General features: G+C 41.5%; 1 long non-coding RNA gene across 1 annotated transcript; it reads left to right on the top strand.

The window, feature by feature from the left end:
- Positions 1-5,590: 5,590 nt before the first annotated feature.
- LOC116789839 lies at positions 5,591-13,200 on the top strand. Its single transcript, XR_004358179.1, has 3 exons — positions 5,591-5,892; positions 9,455-9,587; positions 12,571-13,200. It is a non-coding gene; the product is annotated as an uncharacterized LOC116789839 (long non-coding RNA).
- The last annotated feature ends 2,080 nt before the right edge of the window (positions 13,201-15,280 follow it).

Here is a 15,280-nt window from a genome sequence, read left to right on the forward strand (position 1 = left end):
GGCTGGCACGAAACAGGTGATGACAGCTTTAATACAGCAAGGTAACAACACAAGAATATGAGTTCAATAATATTAATTGTGCACTGAGAATCATATTGGGGAAGAAAGTGGACAGAAAAGGAAATCTGCCTTCAGAAATACAGAAAATACCCATGATCAGATGAATCCTTGGCCTGACTCCATCTTGTCCAGTAGTGTAATCAGATGGGAACTGATCTGCTGGTGAAGCTGGGTGGAGAACAGCCAGTGTAGGGCAGGAAGACGTTGATGGCAATGTATGAGTGAAGAACTGAAATCTGCAGAACTCTTGAGGGGAGAAACTTTACAATTTGTTTTTTTTCCTTTACTTCAGCACCTGAGGAGGTGTAGCCTGGCAGGAGAGGGATTAAGTACGCAATTTTTGGGATCGAATTTAACTTGTCATGCTGTTAGCTTCATGCCAGGAGATGATTAATGCAGTGAAATCTGATCTCTCTCCATTAATTGTTGGAAAAAGGGTGGCCTCCTAGAGATCCTATTAGTGAGGCTTGTACTGCATTTTAGCTTCCTCTGGTTTTGTGCTGTCTGATGCACACTGTGCAGTGATGCTTTTCCCCCTCCCGCTGACAGTGATGTCTGCTCTGTGTATACTGCTTTCAAGATATGCTACTTCAAAAATGGGAGTAGGAAGTAAAGGGATGAGATGGTCAAGGGAAGGGGATCTCAAGGATTTTACATTTACAGTTTCTCTAAAATGGGGTTAAAATAATTAAAAGATACTTTGTCTCATAAAACCCATATGAAACTGTGGTAGGACCCATTATTATTTTTCCCCACAGATTACAATTCTTTTGTATCCCAATGATCATTTCAGTGCTAAGTGCAAGAGATGCAGTAGGAGATTTATTTAGGAAAAGATGTCCTGCCTCTCTTTGGATTTTTGTCTGGCATCTCTGCTTGTTCTATTAGATGGTGTTTTAACAAAGACACCAGTTAAATTTGGTTTTAGGTCCCAGATTTTTTTGCAAATCTGTTCTCTTCACTCCAGAAAGCAGACAGGAGATAATTTTGTCACTTACCCAGGACCCCTATGACATCATTAGAGAGGAGAGAAGAATTTGTGCTTAAATGCTTCTAGTAAAGTATTTTGTGTATCTGAGGAGAAATGTAATTATTTAGCTGTGTTATACCCACTTGACATCATCACTCCAAGCTTGCAATATGCCGGGAAGCAAGATTGCCTCTGAAGCTTTCACACTGCATACTCTCCTCCTGCCAGCAGATATTTACTTCAAGTAAATGACTGAGCATTCCTCTTTACTGTTGTGAACACTTGGAAAATATAATTTTCTTGCCTTGATTGCTCAAATATTTCTCTTAAACAGTTTTCAAATGTATACCATCTAATTTTCACATTGCTCTGCATTATTTATGCATTTCTTTCAACAAGGAAATGATAGCATTCATTCTTGGCCATTCAAAAGGTTTTCAGTTTAGTATTCACAACTTCCTGGACATATGTACGTGATACTCAGTTACCACTGAAAGTTTGGTAAGATATCTCCAAACAGTTCATAAATAGGAAGAATTTAATTAACTCACTCTTTCACTGAATCTTTTTCATGTTTGAAAATGACTCTGAAACACAACCTCAAATTCTAACACAGAGAGCAAGGCCTTGAATTCCTCCATCCCAGCCTGCTAATTTAGTTTCAAATTGGATTAAAAACCCCAGAGGAACAGTTTACCAGATTCTTAATTGTGAGTAACAGTACCCTAGCAGCACAGAAGTTTTCTGTGATGATGTACTATCAAGAAAATTTCAGTCAATTCTTTCCAGCTTTCTCAGCCTTTGAACCACAGCTTGACTTTAACGCTGACCTGTACTCGTCAGGGTCCAACCTCCTTCCCTTGTGAATAGCGGACATTTCCTAGTGAAGATAATGTAAGTTTTGCATAAGTGGGAGGTTTAGAATCAGTACAATCATATTCACTTTCCCAGCAAGTATTGGAAAACTATTACATAGCAGGCATCAGTGCCCTCACTGCATGGCATCTTACTGATACTTTATGACTGAAAATTGGGCCAGATGTACATGTTTGCTCTGTGTCCATTGTGCTTTTTCTGTGTGCTGTGTGCAAAGAAATTTCCAATATCGGTATGTGGAAAGACAAAATCTTAGGTTTTCCTCCATCTATCTTCTGACCCACTGCTAGTTTAAACATTTCAAAGTTGCATGAGAATGTTTGCTTCATTTTTTAATTGAGCGGCAGTGCCTTTTGCTGCACTCAGAATGCAGTGTTACTCCATTTGCAGTCAGGGATGGAAAGTAAATTGCAGCCACTCCACAGAAGCAGAGATGTGGTATTGGGTGATGGTGCACAGTGGGGTTTCAGCAAGGCAGGATACTACAGGTATAGCGTTCTTGCTAATGGCTTGGTGTGTTTGTCGTCATGGAAAATATCTTCTCAAGTACCTTCTTGTGAATTCAAATAGTTCAAAGGATCAGAAGAAGAGGAGGTATGAAAATGGGCACAATAAAGAAGCTTTGGCTATATTACTTTGTAACACCAAGAGCTGCTGGTTGTTCTAAACAGCCATTCCCTTCACCAGAGTGTTTGGAGGGCACCAAAATTACTGATGGAAACATACCCTACAAGGAATTCCTACCCTATGACAGCCCAGCTGAGATCTTCTTCTTAAAGAAGGTAGAAGGTCTTCCTCCAGTCCCTTTGGCTGTCCCAGACTTACCCAAATAAACTAGTGAAATAAAATTATTTTCTGAGGAAAAAAAATTGTCAGCTGTGCACCAGGCTTTATTTGGGAGTGTTCAAATATCTGTTGGTTAAGGAGCCTAACTAAAGCACATGCAAGGATATTAAGTGTATGTGTAAGTGTAAGTAAGTGTAAGTAAGAGGATAATGCAGAGAGAGGCTCAAAATTGCTCACACAGAGAATTTCTGGGTGGTACTCTCCAGAGAAAAGAGCTACTGAGTTTATTCCTAAAAGGGTGCAAATCAGTCACTGCCGCCTGGCAGAGGCCGGCATTGGCACCAGCTGTAATGTCTCTGGAAACCTCAGATGGCAAACAGAGCAGTAACACAGAACGGTGATGGATTTATTCTCATTTACCCCAGTCTCTGTGGAGCTCCTTCACATAATATCTGTTTACCTTGGACTCTGTTCTAAGACTACACTTCGTCCCTAATTAAGAAGGTAAATCATAAAACCTAGTTATGAAACCAGTATTTTATGTAACTAAGTATCACACTGGGTAAACATTTATCACTTCAGATGTTCCTGGCAGAGTGACTTGGAAATTTATGGCCCTAATACCTAAATCTTAATTAAAATATCTTTGACTTTTTCCTTCAGATGCAGTCTTCTCTCTGCGGGTATTACAAGATTAAGAAAGTACTGCTATGTTTTAATTGTTTATAGGTAATTCATTTGTTTTTTATAGACTAGATGCTCTAACAGCCTAAAGCAACAGTGCAGGGAAATCTAAATGCAATTAAAAAGGAAGTAGGCAGACACTCCATTAGTTGTGTACTGTGTTAGCTGTTACTGTGTAAGCTGAGGAATTTCTAATTCTACACATACAGGATCCACTCCAACCTGACAAAATACAATATTTTGTACTCTTCTTTTGCTAGGCTCTGTTTCTGTTCCCTACAGTGCCAGGAGGATGAAAAAAGGAGATGGAAACTGGCAGGATCTGATGACATTTGTGTTATCTATGTGTAAGAGCTCAATTAGGAGCAATCATGCTGAATTTTCATCTCCATTCAATAAGTACTTCTGAACATTTCTAAGCTTCAGCACAATCCTTTGTGTGAGTCTTCCTCTGATCTTCAGTGCTTCTGCTGACCTTATTTGAAAATTACATTGAAAACTTACTTCAGTACAATTATTCTGAATTCATCCTCAATCTTTACAAATGTTAATTCTGAAAGAGCCTGTCCTCCTGTTCATGTCTGTCCCCTTTTATTCTGTCTAAACACTGTGAAGCCTAGAGCAGCTTCTTCCTAAAACTCCTCCAAAGTTTTGACTCCTGGTTTTGACGTGGTCAGTCCAGGGGAAACCAAAATAGCGGTACACCATTCTTGCCCACTCCCAATGCCTTTTTGCACTGAGATGTGAAATGCAACTGTAAATATTTTGAGGTTTCAGCCTTTTTAGGTTAGTACACAGCATATGACTCACTGGCTGCTGCACAGAGTCTGTGTTTGCTGTTGTGTGTCAATGCAAGAGGAGAAAGCAGATGATACTGTTATTATGCAAAATCACTTCCACCCACCCTCATGACTCACCAGCACGTCACCAAACAGGATTTACATCAGTTTCAAAATATATCTCCATTACCCATTTCCACCTTAGCAGATTACTTATTTCTTCCTTCCACTCCTTCTCTGAATGACAAGAACATGGTTATGTGTTTTCCGCTCGGAAGCAGAGCAGGGCCAGTGGCTGCTCCCGGCTGGTTCAGCTCAATTTGCCAGAAGCAACAGCCTCTTGCTTAACAGATGGAGCAGAAATGCCCTGATGCAACGTTTGCATCTTTCCTCTTCATTGAATGACCAAGCCCTGTTCCTATGATGGAGGTTTTCCTCTTCAGCTGAGATTTTTTGGCTCTATTAAAAGCAGTTCCATTCATTTGTAACTTAAAGAGTTGACTCATCTGGGAATTAATGTAAGGTAGCACTGATCTCAGCTTGCTGTGATGTGCCAGTCTGTAAGTGGTGTCTGTAAATGGAGACGACTCAAGAGCTCCTTAACTTGAGACAGATTCATTTGCCTCAGTTTAAAATTGCTACAGCTTTTAACACCTTAGTCAAATAAACTGCAGTGGGAAGTCAGTCGATTCGGGAAAGGAAAACTAAGACAATCCTCTTTTAGAATAGCTAGTTATTGTCCAGTGGTACCACACTATCTTAGTCTTGCAGAAGCACCTGATAATGATAGTAAATAACTAAATGCATTCTTATTTATTTAAGGAATTAAATTATGAATTTTGTGGCTCTCTGCTCTGCCATACTTTGTGTCTAAATGTGAGTAGGTGACATGTAAGTGTACTTGAATGTTTAGGTTTAAATTAAATCAAGATTGGATGGATTTGCAAATCCCAACAGGTGTGGAAATTTGGAAGTTTGGCTCTGTGCCTCATTTCTCTAACCCACAAAAAGGCAATATTCCAACCTTTGTGTTGCTGGTAAAGTAAATATACACACACTGTATGGGATGCCATGTCAGAACATTGACTAGGACATAAGGTATAAAAGCAAAGAGTCCTACCAGGAGGAGGTAGACCTCTACCAAGAGGTCTACTATCCTGAGAAGTATCCCAGCTGCTGTTGAGAAGGCATAGGCTCACTCATGCTTAGAACATTCCCTGAATTTTTCATTGACTCAGCTGCTGTTTCCAGATGGAGCTGTGCTACAGACCAAAACACTGCTGGAGAGCATTACCTCACTTGTCCTTAAAGTCTATCCACAACATCCCTTCAGTGCACAGAGTGTTTATTCACAGTCTCAGTCTGCAGCCTGACTTTGTGGCTGGGTATATTGTACTACACCTGTGTGAGCAGAGCATTCTGAGTCAGTTGTCCTCAGAGGAGAGGAGACCAACAACTCTGGAGGCATCAGTGCTTGCTCTTTGCATGCCTGACAGCTGAGACAAAGCCATGACCTGCTGTGTCTGACCACAGCTGTATCACTAATACCATTCCATTCAATGTTCAGCTGGGTTCACACTCGACAGGATGGTAGCACCTTTGTTCTGTGCTGTGGGTGCAATCCATCATAAGGATAGGGAGAAAACCCATAAATTTAAATAGCTTCAAGAAGAGATAAAAAGAAACAGCAAAAAAAGAAAGCAGCTCTGCAAAACAGCGATTTGCAGAGAGCTTCAGGTAAGAGCTGCAGCTGTGAGTTTGGAAACATCACAGTATGGAAATTAAGCCCTTGGGATTCAGTTAGAGACAAAGATATTTGACCTTAATGGTTTTTGAGTTTAGGCCTTCCTTCCTGGTTTGCCAGAAAGGAAGGAAGGAAGTATTCCATCCTATTCCTTTACGTAACCCAGCATATAAATAGATGGAGAGAGAAGCCTCTTTCTCTCTTCCCTTCTGGTGAGGTTTGGAGACAGCAGACTCCCACAGGTCGGTCTCGCTCCTGTGGGGGAACTGAGACCTGGCCGGGCCTACAGGGCCTGTTGTTTCTGCCGATCCGGGTTCGGGTAGCGTGGCGGTGGCGTTTGGCGCGATTGTGCTATCTCAAGGAAAGTATTAAGGTTTTCTTTGGCTAGTTCTTTATTGAGTATGTATACCCGTTTTTTTTTTTTTTGTTTTGTCCCCTTTCCCTTTTCTGTTTTTGGGTGTTAGGGTTTTTTTTCTATTATGTGTATATAGTTTTTGTAATTGTACATAAATGTAATATAAGTGTAAATACATTTATATATATTGCTCTAGCTCACTCTCTCTCTTATTTCAGTTCTCTTGGTTTGTTTTTTTTCTTTTCCCTCAGTTTTGGAGGGGGGAAGCTCTTGCAGTGGGGTTAGGAGACTTGGCAGAGAGCCAGCTCAAAACCACCACACCCTACCTGTGGCCCACTACAGTCCGTGGGGATCTAAGGAATAGCTTGGAGAGCAGTTCAGCTGCCCAGCCACAGAGGATCAAGTCAGGTAGCAAGCAACTACTGATCCAGGTGGGATCCAGAAGGATATGGGCCTCCTGTTCGCCCCACGTCTTACCTATCAGTCCTATAGTTAGATTCCATGATCTTAAAAGTCTTTTCCAATCTAAATGATTCTGTGACTCTGCCAGGATATCTCAGCTGCCTTATGGTGTGTGAAATGGCACTGGACACTTCTGTTCACACAGTGGTGACAAAAGACAGTGGTGACTGGCTGTCACCAGTGAGAGCTCAGACACCCAGCTTACAGGCAGACAACACAATTTTGCTGCCTAGAACTGAATTTCACACCTTGGCTAAGCTGCCTCCTGTCTGCTAACTCTGCTCCTTCCATTCTTTTGCAGAAAATGATGATAATCCTGGTTTCTTTGGCATGCTATGCAAAAAGATTGGATACTTCAAAATCTATTGCTTTATTATCCTTTGTGAAGATTTATTTAAGATATGACAAGGTGTTAGTAACTACATGAAAAAATAAATAGTTCTGTGAAGCAGCTGACCCACTTCTAAGGGTTGTGAAATTCACAACTATCTTCTGAAACTCAAATTTCACTGATGTGGGGATCTTCTTATTGTGGGTTTCTTAAGGGTCTTTTTTGTTAGTTTGTTCGGAGGGTTTTTGAGTGGGTTTGTTTTTTGTATGTGTATATGGTTTGTGGGGGTTTTTTGTTTGTTTTTTAATTAGAAAATTGTTCCCCTTGAACTGTGTACCCACATAATTATTTTAAACAAAAATGGATTTTGTATTATTATTCCGGTTTAACTATTACATTCCTTGGGGTCAGTTGTGTGACAGGCAACAAGAGATACAAAGGCCTCTATGAGGAGCCTGAACTGTCCTCCAGCAAAGCAGAGCAACAGGAAAATTACAGGTTTGATTTAGCATTTTGAGTGCAATCCAAGTCTGACAGAAACAAGTGGCAAGACAATGTTAACTGAAATGGGGGCAATATTTAAGCCACTCATTTTAGCTTCAAGTTTTGAAGCTCTTAAGTTTGAAGGATTTGAATATCTGTATGAGAAATACACTTTTATTATTACAACAGCTTTTTTTCACCTAAACAAAGGAGAATCCTTTTCTACCTGTCTTAAGTGATACCTTTTCATAGGGTCAGCTGAAGTATTTAATAAATCTAAAGCTGTTTTTTTTAAGAATTCAAAGTGTGGAGTTTTTTTAAAGAACATAAAGTTATTTTCACATAATTAATTATCTTGATATATTTTGCATTAGAAAATATTCTAAGAGTATTTGAAACCACTACTTTGCCATACAAATCACATTAATTTTTAGAAAAATGCCAGAATGCATGTACCATAATCCATTCTGGTATCAGCTGGGCTAATTCTTCCTAAATAGTTTAATTATCAATTTTCCACAGGGTGGAATTTCTGAGTGTTTTTGAGTGGGACCAAACTCTATGGAAAGGAGTTCCTATGGACTGGGGCTCTGCATCACAGACATGTCTCTCTGTGCATAGATTACCCATCATGGTCTGAAAAAGTAAATTTAAATTTAGGCCTTAGAGTGTCTCTAGAAGTGCTAAGCATTCTAAGCTGTCTCAATGCCCAGTATATCAGTGCCAGGTGGATAAAGCCTCTGTGATGCCATACTGGTACTAACACCTCTGTCTCAATGGTCCCAGGAGCGGTCAGACTTGACACTTTGGGATGAACCTCCTTCTGGTTGCATTTGCTGTGTACCCACAGCAAATGTGTGTATTCCTGTGTATTTCCTATTGTATTCCTGTGTATTTCCTATTGCATTCATCTATGTTCATGATGCTTGTTTTCGTGTTCTTTTCTGACACCTATTTAACCTTGAACTGAGCCATAAAAACACTCATATAGGTAAATCTGATCCACAGTTTCACTGTAGATCAGAATTCCAGGGGCAGCTGGAATTTGACTTCAGAAGTTTGACTTCTGTAGCTGGTGAAAACTTTGTCTTTTCATCTTGCTTCTTCAAACATTTGCTGTACTACTGGTAATAGAAAATCCATATATAATTTAATTTTTCCATACCCTTAATCAATAGAGCATAATAAGCAGATTGACCAAATAATTGGTCAACCAGTCCTTTGCCTTATGATACTTTGAAGCATTGATTATTGCTGCAGCATGATGGGCCTCAAGCCACGTGCTCCAGCCCCTGGTTCAGGTCAGGTAAGCCCTTACGAGCAGATTACAAGTCTCTTGTGAAAACACTCAAAATACAATGAATAAGTCCATTGTGAAATATTACCAGTTTGAAACAGTATTGTCCAAGAAATAGTTTTACTAATGACTACAAGCTTTCACATGGGTGAATGGGGCAAGTTAAGCTGCTGTTTAGCTATGAGAGATAAAGACAAGGATGCATCTGAATTCAGGGCAACCAAATGGGGATTGCAGACACTGAATACTTCTAAGAAAACCAGGCTGTTGAGAAGAGAGGAAGAATATCACTTAGCAACATGAAACCATTAAAAACTGCAGCCTTTGGTAGAGGGCAGTTTACAAATCCAAGAGGAACAAGGGAAGGGAGGAATGGGAGAACATAAAGGAGTGTAAGCAAGGGGAAGATAGGAAGTTGGAGTTGTAAGACAGAGAACTAAGAGGTTCAGTAAGTGACCTACAACAGTGTTTAGCCAGGGTAATATGATAGAGCAGAACACGACTGGGAAGCAAGCAGGGCTAAGGCACTGCCTTGGTGCGGAAAGGGTGTCCTTACCAAGTGAGAGTGTTCCATGTAACCCAGAGGGACACTTGTTCTTACAGCTGCTTTCTCCATTATGTTTACAGGTGAAGTCCATTTGAAAACGGTTTTTCTGTTTTCTCTTAGCCAAGGGAGGTAACCAGTACATGGGAAAACAGGTGGATTTCAGCCGGACCAGATGGCAGATCTGCCTTGGGCTGGCACTGTTGCTGACACAAGGTAGAGAATAGCAAAACAGACATGCACAAGAATAAAGTAACTGTGTAATGATTTCCACAGTGCTTCTGTCCCCAGAGACCTGGAATTCCTCTTGAACAGTCTGACAGGGAAAGGCAAGCCTCTGCCAGGCTCTACTAGAAGTTATCAAAGCCTTAGATTTTAACATTTGACTTAAAATCAAAGTTTGTGATGGAAAGAAAACTTGGTAGCTCAGGAACTACAGGAATATTTTCACACATCAAAAAATTCATAAATCTACTTAAAAAGAGACAAAGATAAAAAGGCCTGCATCAAGGTTCTACAGCCTTCAGCTGCAGGATCACTGTCTTTTCTTTCTTTGTTGCCATAGGTGTGAAGCAGGGTTGTACATTGGTACAGAAGGTTGAAAGCTGGGGATTTTTGTTTTGATGGAGAATGCATGTGATCCCTCAAATTCCTTCATTTGTAATATTTGCTAATATCAACAGAAATAGTAAAGACTGTAATCAAAGAACCCACTTTTAAAAACTGAAATCCCATAATGGACCTTGAATTAGACATACAACATTTTAAGTAGCAATTCTGAGTCCACCAGAATTCTACTGTTGGGACATGCCAACCTCTTCAGGCTTCTTTCATCTCTTCAGTGAAAGGCTGGATATGTGCTTGGCATCACGTGAATCTCTAGGGAGTACAGGGGAGCAAAGCATAATAATTATGGACAATATTAAGAATTTCCTTGGTACTACGAGACCAAGAGATCATTCAGTGATCAAACACTTCAATTCAAACTCAAATCATTCAACAAAGGCTTCGTGAGAGCTTTACCCCAGCAGTTACTCAAGAGCAGCCCAAGGTTGCTCTCTAGAGGTGGAAAATACAGATTTCATTTCAGATGATTCAATCAAAACAATGCATCAGAAAGCACAGACTGTAAAAAAAGGAGAGGTCCTTGATAAGCCTACAGAGGACAAAAGCTAAAACCACCACCTTTTAAGAAGAGATACAGGAGCCAAAAAAAGGTGTGCGCACAACAGTGTGCATGCACACACTGCTTTTTATAAGTCTTTAACATAAAAGTGACGTTGTCTGTTCAAAGCTGGCTCTCCAGCATCTACTTTTGCCTGTAGTTTTCCCATTGGCTCTGTCCAATGCAAGACTCTAAAAGTACCCACAGAGCCACAGCTTCCCAGGTCCCGCCAGCACCTCACGTAAGTCTTTCAGGGAAATACAGCATTGCAATGATCTGCTTATGAGCTCAAAAGAACCTCAGGAAAACCACATTAAACTCAGTGAAGTTTGAGGAATTCAAACATTATAATTGTATATTCCCAGAGCCTACAGAAAGTGAGCTTCCAGGTGAAACGCAACCCACAGACCTTTGCAAGAGGAAACGTTCATGATTTAGTCTATCCGTGATTCTTGCTGTTAATGCCACAGTACAGAGAGCTGACGGAGTTCATTTGTTTATACTGAAGAAACATGAGAAGATCCCAGGCATGGATTCTATCCCCATGAAGTGAAGCATGATGCCATTTGCTTATGACTCATCTCACCAATTGTGCTCTTAAAAGATATTTAAGTCAGTATAAGATAAACTATACACTGTCTTCCTGGAGACAACTACTAAGCTGCTGGCAAATATTAGGGTCTTTCACTCTAAGAATCCAGTCCTGGTTGGGTGGAAGACAAACACTGCAGTTGTTGACATTAAGTGATAGAGTAGAATTCAAACATCCCTTCTGCAGTGGGAATTCTGCCAGAAAACCACAATTAAAATACAAAGATATCTGGGAAGAAGTTACTTTCTAAACACTTCTGTCACTGCATGCAAGGTTTTCTGTACCTAATAGTTCAGCAGATCATAGGTACATTTATCTCCCAGAAAGCTTTTGAAATCATCAATATCTTTACGAAAACTGAATTAATACAGAGGTCTAAATACTGAGCATTTCAAAATATTATTATATATTAAAAACAAACAAACAAAAAACCAAAGCAAAGATCTCACATCTGCTGGTCACTGTGGATTGCCCTATCTAACAGCTATATTCCTTACAACAAAAGCAGACCCAGAAGCAGGTGCAGGGGCACTCACCACCCTCTGCTCAAGAAAATAATTAGTCTCAGGAGCATCTTATCAATGTTTACGAATAACTGCTGGGAGGGTGTAAAGAGGGAACCTGGATTCTCAGTGGTGCCCAATGAGCACAAACCAAGATATATCATGTCCTCTCTAAACATAACACAGTTTTAATACTTGGGTGTTTGAACACCAGAGAAGGTTGCCCAGAGAGCATTGTGGAAGCTCCAGTCTTGGAGATTTTCAACACCTTACTGGACAGTCCGGAGCAATCTGTTCTACTTGACCTTGCTTGAACAGGGGGGACTAGATAATCTTCAGTGGTGCCTGCCAATCTCAACTACTGCCAAGCTGTGATGTCTCTCATTAGTGCCAAGTTGAGGAGCCCAAGCATCCTCCTCAACCCATTAGCAGTGTTCTTCCTAAGGCTGTTGGCCTTCACTGCTGCAAGGACTCATTGCTGCCTTGTGCTCAACATTTCCAAAAGGAGTCCTGGGTCCTTTTTCTGCAAAACTGCTTCCCAGTCAGTTTTGTACTAGTATGTGGGGTTATTCTTCCCCAGATGTGGGACTCCACATTTCCCTCTGTTGACCTTCATGAGGTTCCTGTGTCCCCACTTCTGCACTGTATTGAGGGCCTCTGACCAGGGACCATTTGGCACATAAGCCATTCCTTCCAATTTTGTATCACCAGCAAGCTCAGTGAAGTTGCACTGTTCCTACCATCCAAGTCATTAATAAAAATGCTAACAAATACTGGCCTCAGTACTGATCCCTGGGGCACCCCACTACCCTGGGCCTCTGGGTGGATTTCATGTCACTGATTACAAGCCTTTGAGCCCAGCAATTCACCTGCTTTCCAGTCCACCTCACTGTACATTTACCTAGTTTGTACTCCATCAGTATGTCCATTATGTTACAGGAGACAGCATCAAGGACCTCGCTGGAGCCAAGGTAAACAACCACCCACTGCTCTCCTCTCATCCACTGCTCTAGTCATCTCATTGCAGAAGGCTATCAGGTTGGTAAGGCACAAATCCACATTGACTACCCTTAATCACCTTCCTGTCCTTAATACAGTTTGCTCCTTGATCCTTCCCTGGGATCAAGGTCAGGCTGCCCAGACAGTACTTCTCCAGATCCTCTTTTTGCCCTTCTTCAAGACAGAGCGATGTTTATCTTCTTCCAACAAGTTTGTAGTGGTTCATTTTCCTTATGTTCACTGAAATCCTCTCCCATCTGACCTCAGATATGGTGATGCTCCCCCGTGCCCCTTCCTGTTCAGTAATGAGTTACTAGGTCTGCTTAACTGCCCATTCTACAAGCTCCTAGCTACCACATTCCCTCTGCTTCTGCTCAGCTCTCTGCTCCTTCTTCTCCCCAGTCCTGGTGATCCCCAAACCCACTGTGGGTATTGCTTTCTCACAGTTTTATTACTAAATTTTGTCAGCTTTCGAATGGCATCCGTCAGCAGCATTTCAATATCTATCTTAAATTCACTAAAATACTAGCACATTGCTATTTTAGATACTTCTGCTGTGCAGCAGCTGTCTCCCCTTCTCAGACTTTGACTACAGACATGTAAATTGTAACAATCCAGTTATGTCTGCTTTTTCTATTAGGACATAAATCATCTGCTATTACTTATTATAAGAAAAATAAAATTCCCATACTCCTCACATTCCAGAGTATATTATGTTTTTCATTTCTTCCACAAATTACTCTCTAACTTAATCACCTGGCATCCTTCTCAGAAACAAAATGAAAATTTTCCATTTCTACACAGTTTTGACCTTGTTCCATTTGCCAGAAATCTTTGAAGAACCACAGAAATAAACTATAAAAAGAGAAGGTTCTGTTTCTAGCCTTTCCCTGTAAATCAAATCTAACACAGACTAGCTCTCAGCCCCTGTATCCAAAGTATCCCTCTTCAACACTAGGAAGGCCCAATGGCATCAGATGTCAGCTCTTCTATGGCTGGTCATTAACATTCAATACTCCAAAATGCTCCCTTCCATGCAAACAGCAATTCTAAGTCTGCTCAGCCACAGGTAACTCCAGTCTAGATAGATCACTGAGAGGAAATGCACTGTAGGTATTTCCCTGCAGCCCACAGTGGAGCAGGGACTGTCTGCAGCCTTTGGAGAGGTCCATGCCAGAGCACGTATCCACACTGTAGCCTCTGGAAGACCCAAATCAGATCAGGTGGACGTGCCCTGAAAGAAACGTGGCCCACAGAGGACCCATGCTAGACTAGATTTACTCTGAAGGACTGCAGCCCATAGAAGGAGCCTTGCTAGAGCAGAGGAAAAGTGTGAGAAAAAGGTGAAGCAGAGAACTGTTGAGAACCAACCATAATCCCCCACTCCCCATTTCTCTGTGCTGCTGGGCACAGAGGTTAGGGATAAAGGAGTGAAGTTGGGCCTCAGAAAAAAAAGAATGAGGATAAGATGTTTTACTTTTTGTTTGCTTTTCATCATCCAAATCTATTGTAACTGGCAATAAAGTAAATCTTCCCCAAGTCCAGTCTGTTGTGCCTGTGATGCTAACTGCTAAGCAATCTCCATGCCTTTATCTCAACTTATGAGCTTATTCACCTTGTTTTCTCTCCTGTCCCACTGAACAGGGGTAATGAGAGAGCAGCTGGTGGGTATCTGTCACCAGCCAAGGTCAATCCATCACAGCCTCCAGAGAATTTCCCACATTCAGACTTGCATCCTTTGCCTCTCCTCTTATTGCCATGTACTTCTGAGAAGTGCTCAGGCACCTCAGAAGGATCCATCTTCTCTGTACCCTCTGCTCAGACAGTTGTAAATACCAGTAAAATCTGTTCTTTGCTTTCTCTGTCTCTTCCCCAGCATGAAGAGATGTGATTTTCCCAGCCACAGTGTCATATGCTCCAGCCCCCTGACAAGCTTGGGTAGCTTCCACTGGAGTTTCTCCATTATGGTACTCTATTTCTTGTACTAGAGAGCCCAGATGTGACTTTTCAAGTGCCCAGTATTGGGGAAGGATGGCTACCCTCTGACTAACAACATCCCAGGAGACAGCTGGCCTTTGCCACAAGCACAACTAGTTTCCCACAAGCAGTCCCAGCTCCTTCTCTGCAGTGCTGTTTCCTGGCTAGTCAGCCCCCAGCATGTACTGAGGCACGAGGGTTATTCCTCCCCCAGCGCTGGACTTGGCAATTCTCTTGGCTGAAGTCCACGCAGTGCCTGTCAGCCCATTTCTCCAGCATGCCCACATCCCTTTGTGTTTAGCACATTGACTGTTATCCTCACCTTGGATAGTGTCATTCTACTGTTCACCTGCACTTCACGGCCACTCGTTTCAGAAGGATCGAGGGCTGACTGAGCAGCCACCAGTTATCCTGAACATAGCCAAGTACACAGCAAAGCAGTTCACACAGTGTTTACTGGAGACCTAAGCCTTTACCTGCACTTGCTTGTAGGAAGGCTTTGAAAACAAAATCAAAAGGGAACTAAGGTGGAGAACAGAGACAACAGTTTAGCCTGATTCCTCCTTTGATCAGAGAAGCAGGACAAAAACCCCTCTTTACCTCTAAGTAGAGTACTTCAGTTATAGTGGGCTCAGAACCAAGACCTAGCTACACATCTTCATGTGTAGCAATA

This window comes from Chiroxiphia lanceolata, chromosome 1, assembly GCF_009829145.1.
Source record: "Chiroxiphia lanceolata isolate bChiLan1 chromosome 1, bChiLan1.pri, whole genome shotgun sequence".
In the NCBI taxonomy this organism is placed as follows: Eukaryota; Metazoa; Chordata; class Aves; order Passeriformes; family Pipridae; genus Chiroxiphia; species Chiroxiphia lanceolata.